The 20,371-nt window shown below is 40.1% G+C and overlaps 1 protein-coding gene across 2 annotated transcripts in view; it reads right to left on the reverse strand.

Annotated features, from left to right (window-relative positions):
* MTFR1 (mitochondrial fission regulator 1) overlaps positions 1 to 20,371 on the reverse strand; it is a 66,159-nt gene that overhangs the window by 14,375 nt on the left and 31,413 nt on the right. The gene's annotated exons all lie outside the window — the stretch shown is intronic.

Consider the following 20,371-nt stretch of genomic DNA (forward strand, 5'->3'; position numbering starts at 1 on the left):
TATGGGTTGACAGCTATGGGTTCAAACAAATTATAGGAAATGTGGAAGTTTAAATGTGGATTTTTAGAAGCTGGAAAAGGAAAATAATCTTGAAATGATCATGCATTCTCAAAGACACAGAAAGATTTGACATTTACAGAAGCTTGAGAACCAAAGGCAAAAAAATAAAGAAAAAGAGTTGCTCTGTAATATTCTTATATATGGAAAAGCTTAGGTTTTATGAAAATTCTCATACATGTCCCTTCCTTTAAAACTATAAACACACACACACCCTTTTCCCACAGACATCTGTTTTATAAGGCAGTCTACAAATAACTCGTTCTCAGAACCAATCTGTTTTGCCATCCTTCGGAATACAAGGCTATTAAAGAGCTAGAATATAGAGGCAAAAGTAATCCAAACTAAGAAATGCTCTTTTCCACTAAATCTGTGTATAATTCAGAGAAATTTTAAGTAAACAAATATAAAAACAAAAAGAACAAAAGAGGCGTCAAGTATGGATGTCCCAAAAGCAGAAGACAAACAGCCAAAGTATGATCATTTCTTAAAAATACTGTCTGCCGCAGACCTACTAGAGAATGGACTTGAGGATACGGGGAGGGGGAAGGGTAAGCTGGGATGAAGTGAGAGAGTGGCATGGACATATGTACGCTACCAAACGTAAAACAGATAGCTAGTGGGAAGCAGCCACATAGCACCGGGAGATCAGCTCGGTGGTTTGTGACCACCTAGAGGGGTCGGATAGGGAGGGTGGGAGGGAGACACAAGAGGGAGGGGATATGGGGATATATGTATACGTATAGCTGATTCACTTTGTTATAAAGCAGAAACTAACACACCATTGTAAAGCAATTATACTCCAATAAAGATGTTTAAAAAAAAATACGGTCTGCATACTGACTTGTGCTGGCGAGACTTCTACCCTTTTTGTTTGATTTGGCTCTGAAGTGCCTGTGGCACAAGGGTGCAGGCTCCCCTTCAGAGTACCATCCACACGAAGTGTCTGGCTCGCTTACCTTTTCAATGTTAGTATCAAGGGCGGCCACTCTGAAGTACAACATACACAGACACGAAGGGCTTTTTAAGCTCCACTGACTATTTTAAAGAAAATCCTCAATTAAATACAATGTACCTCTTGGGTCCTTTCCCCTTACCTCACAGTTAATGAAAACAAAATCTGAGATTCTTTTAAATGAGCCCAGTGCCCTATGAAAGGTGGTATTCCCCGGATGACTTTTATTGAGTCTCCCTCACTGTTTTAGTTGAGAGAATAGCTTAGAAAGGTACAGAAATACATGTTACTGTCAATAGGGTGCGGAGAAGGGAGGACAACTCGTAATGCAGTTCCCTGAAAGCACAAAGTTGGGTAGAAAGCTAACAATATTTTTCAAAGTGAGCAAATAGCTAGATAAAGACAACTGGACTAGGGAAATTATTCTGAGGGAAGTAATCCATGAAAGGACTATAGTGGGGAATAGTCAGGACTGTCATGAGGCTGCAGACCCAGATGACTAGTGGGATTCATCGCCTATTCTAGATTCTGTTCAACACAAGTCTCTTGTTTTGTATTTTAAAAGCTGGATCTTGGGCTTCCCTGGTGGCGCAGTGGTTGAGGGTCCGCCTGCGATGCAGGGGACACAGGTTCATGCCCCGGTCTGGGAGGATCCCGCATGCCGCGGAGCAGCTGGGCCCGTGAGCCACAGCCACTGAGCCTGCGCGTCCAGAGCCTGTGCTCCGCAAGGGGAGAGGCCACAGCAGTGAGACGCCCGTGTACCGCAAAAAAAAAAAAAAAAAGCTGGATCTTCCTGTAAGTGATATTTAGTGGCAATCACATTTCTTCCTTGAATGCAGTACTGTACTGATGTGCATTATTAGTTAATGTCTAGTGTTAAATACTTAAGATTAAAATGGGAATGAATAACACCTGCTGTTTGCTGTGCTGTGAGTAGGAAACCGTCTTGCCCTGATCCTTTGTGTCTCCTGGTGTACACTTGCACCTATGGCGCTGTGGCCAGCCAGCCTGCTTGCTTGCTGAGTCATTTCCTTTGGAGTCTTGTTACTTACTGTCATCCTCTGTGAGGTTGGGGTTCTTCCCTGACACTCCTTAAAAAACAGCACATTTCATTTTACACTTGATATCTTTAGTCAAAGCCTTCAGTCTCACTTTATTCACTATTCTTATATCAGATTTTTGTAAATACATTCATCTTAATTCATTAGATTACAAACATTCTGGTATAAGAAAAAGGGCTACCTCAAATACTTTCAAATCCTACGAACCTGTAAATTCTTATTTAATACATACTCAGCTTGATATGTACGTGGGCACTAAGAATTAAGAATTAGATACAATTAGAAATTAACATATTAATAAAGAATGAACAAAGTGGAGTTAAACTTGAAACATTTCAATATTCCTTAAATATGTTCTACTCCAGGGAGAAAATATGTGCAAATGATGGGACCGACAAGGGTTTAGTTTCCAAAATATACGAACAGCTCATAAAACTCAACAACAAAAACACAACCCAAATGAAAAATGGGCAGAAGACCTAAATAGACATTTCTCCAAAGATGACATACAGATGGGTCAACAGGCACATGGAAAGATGTTCAACATCCCTTATTATTAAAGAAATGCAAATCAAAACTACAATGAGATACCACCTCACATCAGTCAGAATGGCCACCATTAAAAAGTCTACAAATAACAAATGCTGGAGGGACTTCCCTGGTGGTCCAGTGGTAAAGAATCCGCCTTCCAATGCAGGGGACGTGGGTTTGATTCCTGGTCAGGGAACTAAGATCCCACATGCTGCAGGGCAACTAAGCCCACGCGCCGCAACTACTGAGCTTGTGCGCCTCAATGGGAGAGCCTGTGTGCCGCAAGCTCCAGAGCCCATGCTCCCTGGAGCCCGCACACCACAACTAGAGAGAAGCCCACGTGCTGCAACTAACACCCAACACGGCCAAAAATAAATACATACATACATACATAAATGCCGGAGAGGGTGTGGAGAAAAGGGGATCCTCCTACACTGTTGGTGGGAATGTAAATTGGTGCAGCCACTACATAAAACAGTATGGAGGTTCCTTAAAAAACTAAAAATAGAGCTGACACATGATCCAGCAATGCCACTCCTGGGCATATATCCAGAGAAAACTCTAATTCAAAAAGATACACGCACCCCTATGTTCATAGCAGCACTATTCACAATAGTCAAGCCATAGAAACAGCCTAAATGCCCATCAACAGATGAATGGATAAAAAAGATGTGGTATATATATACAATGGAATACTACTCAGCCATAAAAAAAGAATGAAATAATGCCATTTGCAGCAAAATGGGTGGACCTAGAGGTTATCATACTAAGTGATGTCAGAAAGAGAAAGACAAATACCATATGACATCACTTATACATGGAATCTAAAATATGACACAAATGAACTATCTATGAAACAGAAACAGACTCACAAGAGATCAGACTTGTGGTTGCCAAGGGGGAGAGGGGGTGAGGAAGGGATGGAGTGGGAATTTGGGGTTAGCAGATACAAAATGGTATATATAGAATGGATAAACAACAAGGTCCTACGGTATAGCACAGGGAACTATATTCAATATCCTGGGACAAACCATAATGGAAAAGAATGTAAAAAAGAATGTATGTATAACAATCACTTCGCTATACGGCAGAAATTAACACATTGTAAATCAACTATACATCAATTAAAAAAATAAAATTTTTTTTAAATATTCTACTCCAAAAGCAATCAAAAACTTGATGACAGGGGCTTCCCTGGTGGCACAGTGGTTAAGAATCCAGCTGCCAATGCAGGGGACACGCGTTTGAGCCCTGGTCTGGGAAGATCTCACATGCCGTGGAGCAACTAAGCCAGTGCACCACAACTACTGAGTCTGCACTCTAGAGCCACGAGCCACAACTACTGAAACACGTGGGCCTAGAGCCCATGCTCCACAACAAGAGAAGCCACTGCAGTGAGAAGCCTGCACACCAGAACGAAGAGCAGCCCCCACTTGACGCAACTAGAGAAAGCCCGCGTGCAGCAACGAAGACCCAACACGGCCAAAAATAAATAAAATAAATTTATTTTAAACACAAAACTTGATGACAATGCCTATGATGTCTGCTAGAAGCCACATAGATTATACTCTTTAATTTCATCACACATAGTGCAAATGTCATGCTGTGTCTATGTCCAAAGACTACACATTCTCCATAGGCTACTATTATGAAAGAGAACAAGTTAATTATCTGAGACAAGACTCTCAGTTATACTGATTCTTTCAAAGGATCTCAATGCTTCTTATAAAAATGAAGATTTCTTTCCAATCCTGGGGCCATTCTGTTAATTCAAAGGGAAATAAAAACGTGTACAGAACAGAAAACAAAATGAGGACTTACTTGTGCATGGCACTGTGCTATAAGTTTTCTCATGGTATCTTTCAAAATTCTCCTCTCAAAGTAGGTATTGGTGCTTCCAATTTAGAGATGAGAAAACTGAAGTTCAGTGTATTTGAAAAAAAAAATCAATTGTACAATAACCAATTAAGGACTCATGTGTATGCCACTTTCCCAGAGAGATAATACCATAACATTGTAACCAACAGTTACAGAAATGCCGTCAACAAATTTCAAGGGGGAAATAAGAAACAAATATATTGAATAGCTTTGGCTTTCATATAAATATAAATGTGACAGGCAGGGAAACACTCAAATGGCAATACGTAAATCTTGAAAGTACTCTACTTCATATTATGTTTTTAAGATTTAAGTTACAGTTATGAGTTAAGTTACAAATTTAAGCTATAAAATATTGCCATGGAAATGCAGTTAATATCAAAATGACAGATGAAAAAAGACTCAAACTGCCTGGTAAGAGTACTAGTATTAAATAATTGTCAAGACAAAGTAAAATTCCATCAGCTCTCATCCTTCTATTTTGTCCTATTGATTAAAATACATGATATGGTAAATCTTCTATCTCATCAATCTGTACAAAACACACTTTATCTGGTATGTGAAACTGACCAAGTAGAGCTTCCTCAAAGCTCCCGTCCTTAGGAAGATGGTGAGACTCAGATGTGTCAGCCTGTTTATCAGGATATCAGCCACAGGAACGTAACACAGAGTACCTTTCCCAGCCATCTAGATTTATTATATACATCCACAGTTAATCACAACCGATGCAAAAGGTGATACAGCACCACACAGCAAAATAAAAAGTCTGCCCAATCTCTCTAGTCACATGGGCCGTGTCATTAACCTTGGAACTCTGGGACCACTTCCCACCTGTCTGTCGACTTCCTCCTCCAGAGCATTGCACAAATCCAGCTGGGTCTCCTGTTTCCTTCTCACTTTGTTCAGGTTCAGATTATCTTTACCTAGAATGCTTCCAGGCACCTTTTCAAAGATCCTTTAGCCAATTACTTTCAACATCATAGACAAAATCCATCATCCAAATCCATTATGCCAACTCAATTACTCTATAATCACAATCCCCATAATAGCTACCCCATAATGTCATATCAAGTACAAACATGACATTTGTGTTAAAAGCCCTTTAGAGACTTTTCTAGGAAGATGGAGCAGATGAACTTTTCACTATTCTTCCTCCTAACTACAACTATAATCTCTGGACATCATATATAAAACAAATGTAAGAAGACTTTCGGACTTACCCGGTGGTGCGGTGGTTAAGAATCCGCCTGCCAATGCAGGGGACACGGGTTCAATCCCTGGTCTGGGAAGATCCCACATGCTGCGGGGCAACTAAGCCCACATGCCACAACTACTGAGCCCGTGCACCACAACTACTGAGCCTGCGCTCTAGAGCCCGTGAGCCACAACTACCGAGCCCACATGCCACAACTACTGAAGCCTGCATGCTGTAGGGCCCATGTGCCACAACTACTGAAGCTCACACACCTAGAGCCCATGCTCTGCAACAAGAGAAGCCACCACAATGAGCAGCCCATGCACCGCAACGAAGAGTAGCCCCCACTTGCTGCAACTAGAGAAAGCCTGCATGTAGCAACAAAGACCCAATGCAGGGGCTTCCCTGCTGGTGCAGTGATTAAGAATCCACCTGCCAATGCAGGGGACATGGGTTCGTGCCCTGGTCTGGGAAGATCCCACACGCCACAGAGCAACTAAGCCCGTGCGCCACAACTACTGAGGCTGCATGCCTAGAGCCCATGCTCCACAACAAGAGAAGCCACTGCAGTGAGAAGCCCGTGCACTGCAACAAAGAGTAGCCCCTGCTTGCTGCAACTAGAGAAAGCCCACGCACAGCAATGAAGACCCAACGCAGCCAAAAAATAATTAATTTTTAAAAGAAAGACAATACAGCAGAAAAATAAAGTTAAAAAAAAAACCCAAGAAAAAGAAGTCCAAAAAAAAATAAAACAGGCAGAGAGAAGACAGACTGAGTTGGACCTTGGGATCCAAAAGAGAAAAAAAAAAAAAAAAAAACCTCAGCCTAGGAGTGAGTTCCTTGAGTTTCCTTTTACCTCATATATCCCAGACTGGGCGCTGGAGTAACAGGTAACCCAGAAATGCCAATGGATGCAGGGGAAAAAGTCTCAACAAAAGCCTGCTCTCTTAGCCAAAGGACCAAGAAAGGGGCAGCCTCCCACAATAGATAACATATAAAATAACTGCTCTACTCCAGCCAACATCACAGAAAATGCTGCGGCCCCACCTCCACCAAGGCTAACTTCCCTCCTTTCTAGGCTGTAATGAGATGCCTCAAACCCTACAAGATGGTGTCAGAGAAAGCAGGGACTTACTCACCTCCCTTTAAGACAGTGGAGACAATCTGGGGTGGGGTGTGGGGGCAGAATTACACCCCATCCAGCATCAATGAAGCAGCCTCCCCTATCTGCTAGGATGGTGCCCCAGGAGGCCTCGTGGGGAGTTGGGGCACCCACCACCACCCAGCAGTAATATGCCCAGCAGTAAAATGGAGCACTGCCCTGGGGGTGACTGGAGGCCGAGTGGGAAACCTGGACTCTGCTCGCACCTGGTAGTAACAAGATGGCACACACTCCTCCCTTGCTGTTAGTGAAAGCCAGCTAAAAGAAAAAGCTGAAACAAGATCCAAAGTCTCAGATACTCAAAATATCTAGATTTCAGTAAAATCACTCTTCATGCCAAGACCCAAAAAGAACACAAACTGAATGGAAAACGACAATCAGTAGATGCCAACTCTGAGATGACAAGAGATGTTTGAATTATCTGACAGATTTTAAAGCAGCTACAATAAAAAGGCTTCAATGAGCATTTAGCAGCACTCTTGAAACAAATGAAAATAATAGTCTCAGCAAAAAAAAAAAAGGGGGGGTGGGGGTGGGGAACCAAATAAAACTTTTAGAACCAAAAAGTAAAATAACTGAAATAACACAACGGATAGGAACAAAAGCAGAATGGAGAAGACAGAGGGAAGAATCAGTGAACTCAGAGACAGAACAACAGAAATTATCCAATCTGGAAAACAAAAAATGAACCAACTAGGGGAAAACATGAGCAGAGTCTCGGTGACCTGTGTGGCTACAACAGAAAATCTAATAATTGTGGCATCAGGGTCCCAGAAGGAGAGGAGTAAAACGGCAAGGCTGAAAAAGTACTTTAAAAAAATAATGGCAGGGCTTCGTTCCAGCCTGATGGGCGTCGAAGGCAGGCCAGTCTGTGGCCAAACAACGAGGCCACATTACAGCACGACAGTGACTGCGACCACGCTGTGGGCCCCAGACAGGCGAGGAGACAAGACGGCCTCCTACTCTTGGAGGGCACACACAAGGTCTTGTGTGCACTAGAACCAAGGAAAAAGCAGTGACTTCAGAGGAGCCTGGGCCAGACCTACCTGCTGGTCTTAGAGGGTCTCCTGGGGAGGTGAGGAGGGCTGTAGGTCACTGTGGGGACGAGGACACTGGTGACAGAGGTACCAGGGAGTACTCATTAGCGTGAGCTCTCCTGGAGGCTGCCATTTTGACACCAAGTCCTGGGCCATCCAACAGCCTGTAGGCTTCAGTGCTGGGACACCTCACACCAAACGACCAACAGGGTGAAAACACACCACACGCATCAGCAGACAGGCTGCCTAAGTCTTTCTGAGCCCACAGCCACATCTAAACACGCCCCTTGACATGGCCCTACCCACGAGAGGGACAAACCCACCAGTGGGCAGGCACCAGTCCTTCCAGCCAGGAAGCCTGCACAAGCCTCTAGACCAGCCTCACCCACCAGGGGGCAGACACCAGACGCAAGAGGAACTACTATCCTGCAGCCTGCAGAACAGAGACTGCAAACACAGAAAGACTGACAAAATGAGACAGCAGAGGAATATGTTCCAGACAAAGGAACAAGATAAAACCCCAGGAGAACAACTAAGGTAAGTGCAGATAGGCAATCTACCTGGAAAAGAATTCAGAGTAATGATAGTAAAGATGATCCAAGATCTCGGAAAAAGAATGGAGGCACGGACTCAGAAGATACAAGAAATGCTTAACAAAGAGCTAGAAGATGTAAAGAACAAACAAACAATTGAACAATAACTGAAATCACAAATACACTAGAAGAAATCAATAGCAGAATAAATGAGGGAGAAGAACATATAAGTGAGCTGGAAGACAGAATGGTAGAAATCACTGCTGCAGAGCAGAATAAAGAAAAAAGAATGAAAAGAAATGAGGACAGTTTAAGAGACCTCTGGGACAACATGAAACACACCAACATTCACATTATAGAGGTCCCAGAAGAAGAGAGAGAGAAACGGCCTAAGAAAATATTTGAAGAGATAAAGCTGAAAACTTCCCTAATGTGGAACAGGAAACAGTCACCCAAGTCCAGGAAGCACAGAGAGTCCCATACAGGATAAACCCAAGGAGGAACACACCAAGACACAAATTATTCAAACTGACAAAAATTGAAGACACAGAGAAAATATTAATATTAAAAGCAACAAGGGAAAGGCAACAAATAACATACAAGGGAATCCCCATAAGGTTATCAGCTGATTTTTCAGCAGAAACACTGCAGGCCAGAAGGAAGTGGCACAATATATTTAAAGTGATGAAAGGGAAAAACCTACAACCAAGAATACTCTACCCAGCAAGGATCCTGTTCAGATTCGACAGAGAAATCAAAAGCTTTACAGACAAGCAAAAGCTAACAGAATTCAGCACCACCAAACCACTTTTACAACAAATGCTAAAGGAACTTCCCTAGGTGGAAAAGAAAAAGCCACAACTACAAACAAGAAAATTACGAATGGGAAAGCTCACCAGTAAAGACAAAAATACAATAAAGGTAGGAAATCATCCACACACAAATCTGATATCAAAGCTAGTAATCTTGAGGAGAGTACAAATGCAGGATATTGGTAATGCATTTGAAATAAGAGAGCAGGAACTTAAAACAGTCTTGTATACACATACTATGAGGTTTTGCTATACCAAACCCTCACAGTAACCACAAACCAAAAATCTACAATAGATATACACACAAAAAAGAAAGAGGAATCCAAACATAACACTGAAGATAGTCATCAAATCACAAGAAAACAAAAAAATAGAAGTGAAGAAAAAAGACCTACAAATCCAAAACAATTAACAAAATGACAATAAGAACATATGTATCAGTAATTACCTTAAATGTAAATGGATTAAATGCTCCAACCAAAAGACACAGACTGGCTGAATGGATACAAAAACAAGCCCCGTATAATATACTGTCTACAAGAGACGCACTTCAGACCTAGGGACACATATGGACTAAAAGTGAGGGGACAGAAAAAGATATTCCACGCAAATGGAAATCAAAAGAAAGCTGCAATAGAAACACTCTTATTAGACAAAATAGACTTTAACATAAAGTCTGTCACAAGAGACAAAGAAGGACACTACATAATAATCAAGGGATCAATCCAAGAAGATATAACAATTGTAAATATATATGGATCCAACAAAAAAGCATCTCAAAATATAAGGCAAATACCAACAGCAGGATGAAAGTAAAAGAATAGAAAAAGATATATTATGCAAACATTAACCAAAAAACAACCAAACAGTTCTGACTACATTAATATTAAATAAAGTAGACTTAAGAGCAAACAAAATTATCAGGGACAGAAAGGGACATTATATTACAGTAAAAAGATAAAAGACACAGCAAGCCTAAATATGTATGCACCAAACAAGAGACCTCCAAAAAATGAAAAGAGCTGACAGAAAAGAAAGAAAAAATACACAAATCCACAAATACAGTGGGAGACTTCAACACCCCCTTTTCAACAACTGCTAGAATAGAAAATCAAGAATGATACAGAAGAATTTAGCAACACCATCAACCAACAACTTCTATTTAACATTTATAGGACATTCCACTAACAACAAGAGTACACATTCTTTTCTAATACCCATAGAACATAAACCAAAATGGCCCATATCCTTGGGCCATTAAAAAAACCTCAACAAGGCTTCCCTGGTGGCGCAGTGGTTGAGAGTCCGCCTGCCGATGCAGGGGACACAGGTTCGTGCCCCGGTCCGGGAAGATCCCACATGCCGTGGAGCAGCTGGGCCTGTGAGCCATGGCCGCTGAGCCTGCGTGTCCGGAGCCTGTGCTCCACAACGGGAGAGGCCACAACAGTGAGGCCCGCGTACCGCAAAAAAAAAAACCAAAAAAAACCTCAAAAAATTTTTTTTAAAAAATGGAAATACACCCTTCAACAACAACACAGGGGTTAGGGGCTCCAACCCTCCCCGTGGTCCAAAATCTGCATATAAATTATAGTCCGCCCTCTATATCTACAGTTCCTCAGTATCCACAGTTCTGCACCTGCAGATTCAACCAACCTCAAATTGTGTAGGACTATAGTACTTACTACAGAAAAAAATCTGCATGTAAGTGGGAACACACAGTCCAAACCTGTGTTATTCAAGGATCAACTGTACAGTTTATGTCCTCTGACCACAAAAGAATCAAACTAGAACTCAATAACCAAAAAATAATAGCAAAATTTCCAAATATTTTGAAACCAAACAACAAACTTCTAACTTCAACAGTTAAAAGAAGTTTTCTCAAGGGAAATTTAAAAATACAATGAACTGAATTAAAATAAATATATCAAAACTTGTGGGATGCAGCTAAAAGCAATGTTGAGAAGGAAATTTACAGCACTAAATGCTTACATCAGAAAAAGAGGATTTGGTTCAGGAAGGTGGAGTAGAAGGACACGCTCTCACTCCCACTTCCAAGAGCACCGGAATCACAACTAACTGCTGAACAATCATAGACAGGAAGATTGTCGACAGGAAGACTCTGGAACTCACCAGAAAAGATACCCCACATCCAAAGACAAAGGAGAAGCCACAATGAGAGGGGAGGGGGTGGGGCACAATCACAATAAAATCAAATCCCATAACTGCTGGGTGGGTGACTCACAAACTGGACAACACTTATACCACAGATGTCCACCCACTGTAGTGAAGGTTCTGAGCCCCACGTCAGGCTTCCCAACCTGGGGGTCCGGCAACGGGAGAAGGAATTCCTAGAGAATCAGACTTTGAAGGCTAGCAGGATTTGATTACAGGACTTCAACAGGACCGGGGGAAACAGGCTCCACTCAGGGAGCACACACCAAGTAGTGTGCGCATCAGGACCCAGGGGAAGGAGCAGTGACCCCAGGGGAGACTGAACCAGACCTACCTGCTACTGTTGGAGGGTCTCCTGAAGAGGTTGGGGGTGGCTGTGTCTCGCCATGAGAACAAGGACACTGGTAGCGGAAGTTCTGGGAAGTACTCCTTGGCTTGAGCCCTCCCAGAGTCTGCCACTGGCCCCACCAAAGAGCCCGGGTAGACTCCAGTGTTGAATTGCCTCAGGCCAAACAACCAACAGGGAGGGAACCCAGCCCCACCCCATCAGCAGACAAGCGGACTGAGCTCTGCCCACCAGAACAACAGCCAGCTCTACAGAAAACTTGCACAAGCCTCTTAGATAGCCTCATCCTCCAGAGGGCAGACAGCAGAAGCAAGAAGAACTACAATCCTGCAGCCTGTGGAACAAAAACCACATTCACAGAACGATAGACAAGATGAAAAGGCAGAGGGCTATGTACCAGATGAGGGAACAATATAAAACCCCGGAAAAACAGCTAAATGAAGTGGAGATAGGCAACCTTCCAGAAAAAGAATTCAGAATAATGATAGTGAAGATGATCTAGGACCTCGGGAAAAGAATGGAGGCAAAGATCGAGAAGATGCAAGAAATGTTTAACAAAGACCTAGAAGAATCAAAGAACAAACAAACAGAGATGAACAATACAATAACTGAAAAGAAAAATACACTAGAAGGAATCAACAGCAGAATAACTGAGGCAGAAGAACGGATAAGCAACCTGGAAGACAATGGTGGAATTCACTGCTGTGGGACAGAATAAAGAAAAAAGAATGAAAAGAAATGAAGACAGCCTTAGAGACCTCTGGGACAACATTAAACGCAACAACATTCGCATTATAGGGGTCCCAGAAGGAGAAGGGATAGAGAAGTGACCCGAGAAATATTTGAAGAGGTTATAGTTGAAAACTTCCCTAACATGGGAAAGAAAATAGCCATCCATGTCCAGGAAGCGCAGAGTCCCATACAGGAGAAACCCAAGGAGAAACACACCGAGACACATAGTAATCAAATTGGCAAAAATATAAAGACAAAGTATTGAAAGCAGCAAGGGAAAAACAACAAATAACATACAAGGGAACTCCCATAAGGTTAAGAGCTGATTTCTCAGCAGAAACTACAAACCAGAAGGGAGTGGCATGATATACTTAAAGTGATGAAAGGGAAGAACCTACAACCAAGATTACTCTACCTGGCAAGGATCTCATTCAGATTCGAGGGAGAAATCAAAAGCTTTACAGACAAGCAAAAGCTAAGAGAATTCAGCACCACCAAACCAGCTCTACAACAAATGCTAAAGAATCTTCTCTAAGTGGAACACAAGAGAAAAGGACCTACAAAAACAAACCCAAAACAATTAAGAAAATGGTAATAGGAACATACATACCGATAATTACCTTAAACATGATTGGATTAAATGCTCAACCAAAAGACACAGGCTCACTGAATGGATACAAAAACAAGACCCATATATATGCTGTCTACAAGAGACACACTTCAGACCTACGGAGATACAGACAGAAAGTGAGGGGATGGAAAAAGATATGCCATGCAAATGGAAATCAAAAGCTGGAGTAGCAAAACTCATATCAGATAAAATAAACTTTAAAATAAAGAATGTTACAAGAGACAAGGAAGGACACTACGTAATGATTAAGGAATCAATCCAAGAAGAAGATATAACAATTATAAGTATATATGCACCCAACATAGGAGCACCTCAATACATGAGGCAACTGCCAACAGCTATAAAAGAGGAAATGGACAGTAACACCATAAAAGTGGGGGACTTTAACACCTCACTTACACCAATGGACACATGATCCAAACAGAAAATTAATAAGCAAACACAAGCTTTAAATGACACAATAGACCAGATAGATTTAATTGATATTTATAGGACATTCCATCCAAAAACAGCAGATTACACTTTCTCCTCAAGTGTGCATGGAATATTCCCCAGGATGGATCACATCTTGCGTCACAAATCAAGCCTCAGTAAATTTAAGAAAACTGAAATCATATCAAGCATCTTTTCTGACCACAACGCTATGAGATTAGAAATCAATTACAGGCGAAAAAATGTAAAAAAACACAAACACATGGAGGGTAAACAATATGTTACTAAAAAACCAAGAGATCACTGAAGAAATCAAAGAGGAAATCAAAAAATACCTAGAGACAAATGATAATGAAAACACGACAATCCAAAACCTATGGGACACAGCAAAAGCAGTTCTAAGAGGGAAGTTTACAGCAATACAAGCTTACTTCAAGAAACAAGAAAAAACTCAAACAACCTAACCTTACACGTAAAGGAAATAGAGAAAGAAGAACAAACAAAACCCAAAGTTAGCAGAAGGAAAGAAATCATAAAGATGAGAGCAGAAATAAATGAAATAGAAACAAAGAAAACAATAGCAAAGATCAATAAAACTAAAAGCTGGTTCTTTGAGAAGATAAACAAAATTGATAAACCATTAGCCAGACTCATCAAGAAAAGGAGGGAGAGGACTCAAATCAATAAAATTAGGAATGAAAAAGGAGAAGTTACAACAGACACAGCAGAAATACAAAGCATCCTAAGAGACTACTACAAGCAACTCGATGCCAATAAAATGGACAACCTGGAAGAAATGGACAAATTCTTAGAAAGGTATAACCTTCCAAGACTGAACCAAGAAGAAACAGAAAATATGAACAGACAAATCACAAGTAATGAAATTGAAACTGTGATTAAAAATCTTCCAACAAACAAAAGCCCAGGACCAGATTGCTTCACAGGTGAATTCTCTCAAACATTTAGAGAGCTAACACCCATCCTTCTCAAACTCTTCCAAAAAATTGCAGAGGAAGGAATACTCCCAAACTCATTCTATGAGGCCACCATCACCCTGATACCAAAACCAGACAAAGATACTACAAAAAAAGAAAATTACAGACCAATATCACGGATGAATATAGATGCAAAAATCCTCAACAAAATACTAGCAAACAGAATCCAACAACACATTAAAAGGATCATACACCATGATCAAGTGGGATTTATCCCAGGGATGCAAGGATTCTTCAATACATGCAAATCAATCAATGTGATACACCATATTAACAAATTGAAGAATAAAAACCATATGACCATCTCAATGCAGAAAAAGCTTCTGACAAAATTCAATACCCATTTATGATAAAAAGTCTCCAGAAAGTGGGCATAGAGGGAACCTACCTCAACATAATAAAGGCCATGTACAACAGCAAACATCATTCTCAATGGTGAAAAACTGAAAGCATTTCTTCTAAGATCAGGAATAAGACAAGGATGTCCACTCTCACCACTATTATTCAACATTGTTTTGGAAGTCCTAGCCACAGCAATCAGAGAAGAAAAAGAAATAAAAGGAATCCAAATCAGAAAAGTAAAACTGTCACTGTTTCCAGATGACATGATACTATACATAGAGAATCCTAACGATGCCACCAGAAAACTACTAGAGCTAATGAATGAATGTGGTAAAGTTGCAGGATACAAAATTAATGCACAGAAATCTCTTGCATTCCTATACACTAATGATGAAAAACCTGAAAGAGAAATTAAGGGAAAACACTCCCATTTACCACTGCAACAAAAAGAATAAAATGCCTAGGAATAAACCTACCTAGGGAGACGAAAGACCTGTATGCAGAAAACTATAAGACACTGATGAAAGAAATTAAAGATGATACAGATAGAGAGATATAACATTTTCTTGGATTGGAAGAATCAACATTGCAAAAATGACGATACTACCCAAAGCAATCTACAGATTCAATGCAATCCCTATCAAATTACCAATGGCATGTTTTTACAGAACTACAACAAAAAATCTTAAAATGTGTATGGAGACATAAAAGACCCCGAATAGCCAAAGCGGTCTTGAGGGAAAAAAACGGGAGCTGGAGGAATCAGACTCCCTGACATCAGACTATACTACAAAGCTACAGTAATCAAGAGAATATGGTACTGGCACAAAAACAGAAATACAGATCAATGGCACAGGATAGAAAGCCCAGAGATAAACCCACACACCTATGGTCAACTAATCTATGACAAAGGAGGCAAGGATATACAATGGAGGAAAGTCTCTTCAATAAGAGACTGGGGTGGTGGTGTGATGAATTGGGAGATTGGGATTGACATATATACACTAATATGTATAAAATGGATAACTAATAAGAACCTGCTGTATAAAATATAAATAAAATAAAATTCAAAATAAAGAGAAAGTCTCAAATTAATAATATCAACTCTCACCCAAAGAACCTAGAAAAAGAGCAAAATAAACTCAAAAGTAAGCAGAAGGAAGAAAATAATAGGAGCAGAAATCAATAAAATTGAAAACCAAAAAAAGAAAAAAAAGAAAAATCAATGAAAGAGAAAGCTTGTTCTTTGAAAAGATTAATAAAATTGACAAATATTTAAAAAAGAGAAGGCATAAATTACTAACATCAGGAATGAAACGGGATATATTATTATAGACCACGTAGCTATCAAAAGCATAATAAGGAAATACTACAAACAATTCTATACACATAAATCTAACCAGTTAGATGAAATGGACCAATTAATTGAAAAATACAAAACTACTACATCTCTTCCAATATGAAATTCGTAAGACAGTCACATAACTATTAAGGAACTTGAACTCATAATTTTAAAAACACGCCAAAACTCAATTCCACCTATGGCCAATTAATCTATGACAAAGGAGGCAAGACTATACAACGGAGAAAAGTCTCTTCAATAAATGGTACTGGGAAAACCAGATAGTTAAATGTAAAAAAATGAAATTAGAACATTCTTTCACACCCTACACAAAAATAAACTCAAAATGGATTAAAGGCCTAAATGTAAAGCCAGACACTATAAAACTCTTAGAGGAAAACATAGGCACAACACCCTTTGACATAAATTGCACAGCAATATCTTTTTCAATCAGTCTCCCAGAGTAACAGAAATAAAAACAGAAATAAACAAATGGAACCTAATTAAACTCAAAAGTGTTTGTACAGCAAAGGAAACCATAAACAAAACAAAAAGACAACCCACACAAAGGGAGAAAATATTTGCAAACGAAGCAACCAGAAAGGGAGTAGTATCCAAAGTATACAAGCAGCTCATGTAGCTCAAAATACAAAAAAACACCCAACCCAATCAAAAAATGGGCAGAAGACCTAAGAAGACATTTCTCCAAAGAAGACATACAGATGGCCAAGAAGCACATGAAAAGATGCTCAACATCACTAATTATTAGAGAAAGGCAAATCAAAACTACAGTAAGATATCACCTCACTCCAGTGAGAATGGCCCTCAATCAAAAAATCTGCAAACAATAAATGCTGGAGAGGGTGTGGAGAAAAGGGAACCCTCCTACACTGTTGGTGGAAATGTAAATTGGTACAGCCAGTATAGAGAACAGTATGGAGGTTCCTTAAAAAAACTAAAAATAGAGCTACCATAAGATCCAGCAATCCCACTCCTGGGCATATAACCAGAGAAAAACATACACGCACCCCAGTGTTCACTGCAGGCACTGTTTACAATAGCCAAGACATGGAAGCAACCTAAATGTCCATCGACAGATGAATGGATAAAGAAGATGTGGTACATATGCACAATGGAATATTACTCAACCATAAAAAGAATAAAATAATGCCATTTGCAGCAACATGGATGGACCTGGAGATCATCATACTAAGTGAAGTAACTCAGACAGAGACAGATATGATATTTGTCTTTCTCTGTCTGGCTTACTTCACTTAATATCATATGATATCGCTTAAATGCGGAATCTAAAATGAACTTATAAAACAGAAACAGACTCACAGACTTAGAGAATGAACTTACAGTTATCAGTGGTGAAGGGTGGGAGGAAGGGATAGACTGGGAGTTTGGGATTGACAGGTACACACTGCTATGTTTAAAATAAAATGCCTTTCTGTATGTATAAATAGATAGACAGACAGACAAATAAATAAATCTCATCAAAAAGAAATCAACAGGTCCGGATGGTTCACTGGATAATTCTCCTAAATGTTTAAAGAATTAACACCAGTTCTATACAATCTCTTCAGAAAATAGATAGCTTCATTTTTTGAAGCTAGTATTACTCTGACACCAAAACCAGACAAACAATCAGAAAGTTAATTGTAAAACATAAAACTATAAACTTGAAAAAAACAAAAACAGGAGAAAAATCCAAAGGATCTAACATAGGCACAGAGTTCTTACACTGACACCAAAAGCATGATCCGTAAAAGGGAAAAACAAATGAATTAAAATATAAAACTTTTGCTCTGTGAAAGACCCTGTTAAATAGATGAAAAGATAAGATTTAACTTGTCCTATTTGCCCTACATTTGGGAGTAAATGTTTACAAACCCACACCTCTGAAAAATGACTCATACCTAGCATATATAAAGAACTCGCAAAAGAAAACCAAATTAGAAAATGGGCAAAAGACGTGAAGAGACATTTTATTCAAAAGCATATGAAGATGGCAAACATATGAAACGATGTTCAACATTATTAGCCAATAAGGAAACACAAATTAAAATGAGATGTACAATACACACCTATTAGAATGGCCAAAAAAAAAAAAGGAAAAAAGTAACATCATCAAATGCTGGTGAGGAAGCAGAGAAGCTGGATTAGCCATACACTGCTGGTGGGAATGTAAAATAATGCAGCCATTCTGGAAAATAGTGTGTCAGTTTTTTAAAACTAAACATGCAACTACCTTACGACTCATATAAACCAACAATTGCCCTCATGGGCATTTATTCCAGAGAAATGAAAACTTATGCTGGCTCAAAATCCTGTACACGTTTACATTAACTTTACCTATAAAAGCCAAGAACTGGAATCAATCCAGATGTCCATCAACTGGTGCATGGTTAAACATGTGGTCCATCCATACCAAGGAATACTACTCAGTACTAAAAGGGAAGGAACTGCTGATACACACAGCAATCTGGATGAATCACTAGAGATTATGCTTAGTGAAAAAAGCCAGTCCCAAAAGGTTGTATATTGTATGATTCAATTTATATAACTATCTTGAAATGACAAAATTGTGAAAATGGAGAACAGATAAGTGATTGCCATTAAGGAGGGGTTAGAGATGGAAGTGAAGTGGGTGTGGCCATAACAGCGCCACAGGAGGGGTTCCTGTAGTATGGAAATGTTCTGCATCTTGACTTAACCAGTGTCAATATCCTAGGTGTGATAGTGTACCATGTTTTGCAGGATGTTACCACTGGAGAAAACTGGGTAAAGGGTACAGGAAATGCTTCTGTATTCTTTCTTGTAACTGCATGTGAAGAATCTACAATTATCTCAAGAAGTTTAATCAAAAAAATAAAATAAACATCTTAAAAAAGAAAGGCTAGGGCTTCCCTGATGGCGCAGTGGTTGAGAGTCCGCCTGCAGATGCAGGGGACACGGGTTTGTACCCCGGTCCGGGAAGATCCCACATGCCGCGAAGCGACTAGGTCCGTGACCCACGGCCACCAAGCCTGCGCGTCCGGAGCCTGTGCTCCGCAACGGGAGAGGCCACAACAGTGAGAGGCCCGCGTATCGAAAGAAAAAAAATAAATAAAGGCTGTGCTCGCTTCGGCAGCTCATATACTAAAATTGGAACGATACAGAGAAGATTAGCATGGCCCCTGCGCAAGGATGACACGCAAATTCGTGAAGCATTCCATATTTTTTTCCAATGCAGGGGTTGCGGGTTCAATCCTTGGTCAGGGAGCTAGGATCCCACATGCCTTGCGGCCAAAAAACCAAAACATAAAACAGTAGCAGTATTGCAACAAATTCAATAAAGACTTAAAAAAAAAAAAAAGGCTCTTTACCTGCTAATCCTGCAATAATCTGGTCTGTTCATCTACTGCTATGTCCTCACTCCTACTTGTCATTCAAATCAAATTCCTTTTTTGCTCTTGGATTACTTAATTCTTATTTTATTCAGCTAATACCACTCAAATGAAATTACTCTCTAGCTAAAGTCAATGATAATCTTTCAAATGCAAAACAAAATGGAAACTTGCTAGGTTTTTGGTTTACCTAGCCTCTAAGTATCTGACACTGATGGAAGTTTACTCTACTTCCCTGAAGATCTCCTACCTCTGCTTCCATGACAACACTCTCTGATGGTTCTCCTTCCGCCTCTTGAGCTACTTCTGGCAAGATAGGGGAGTCCCTTCTTTCTCTTTCTTTTTTTTCTCCTGATTTACTTCCAAATGCCAGCTTTATCCAGGATACAAATGCTCTTCATGTCTTATATATGCTCCTTGAGTACTCTGGGTACCAGTCATTCTATCCACATGTTGAAGTGCAAGCATTCTTTATCAATATCTAGCTACATAAACTGTCTCTAGAGCAATGTCAACGTCCCACAGGAAGCTCAAACACAGCATATTCCACATTGGACTACCTCTTACTCCCACCCTCCAGAAAGAAATCTGTTTTCCTATATTCTTATTAATTGTTCCACCATTCTCATATCCTAGCCAAAAACCTGGGGGTTATCCTAGACTCTTCCTTTCTCAACCCCAATACCCAAAAAGGTTCTTAAAAAAGTTTAACATTCTTCTGAGTATCCCTTGATTTTGTCCTTTTTCTCCATGCCTTCTGTCGGTT

The sequence above is a fragment of the Stenella coeruleoalba genome (assembly GCF_951394435.1).
Source record: "Stenella coeruleoalba genome assembly, chromosome: 17".
Lineage (NCBI taxonomy): Eukaryota > Metazoa > Chordata > Mammalia > Artiodactyla > Delphinidae > Stenella > Stenella coeruleoalba.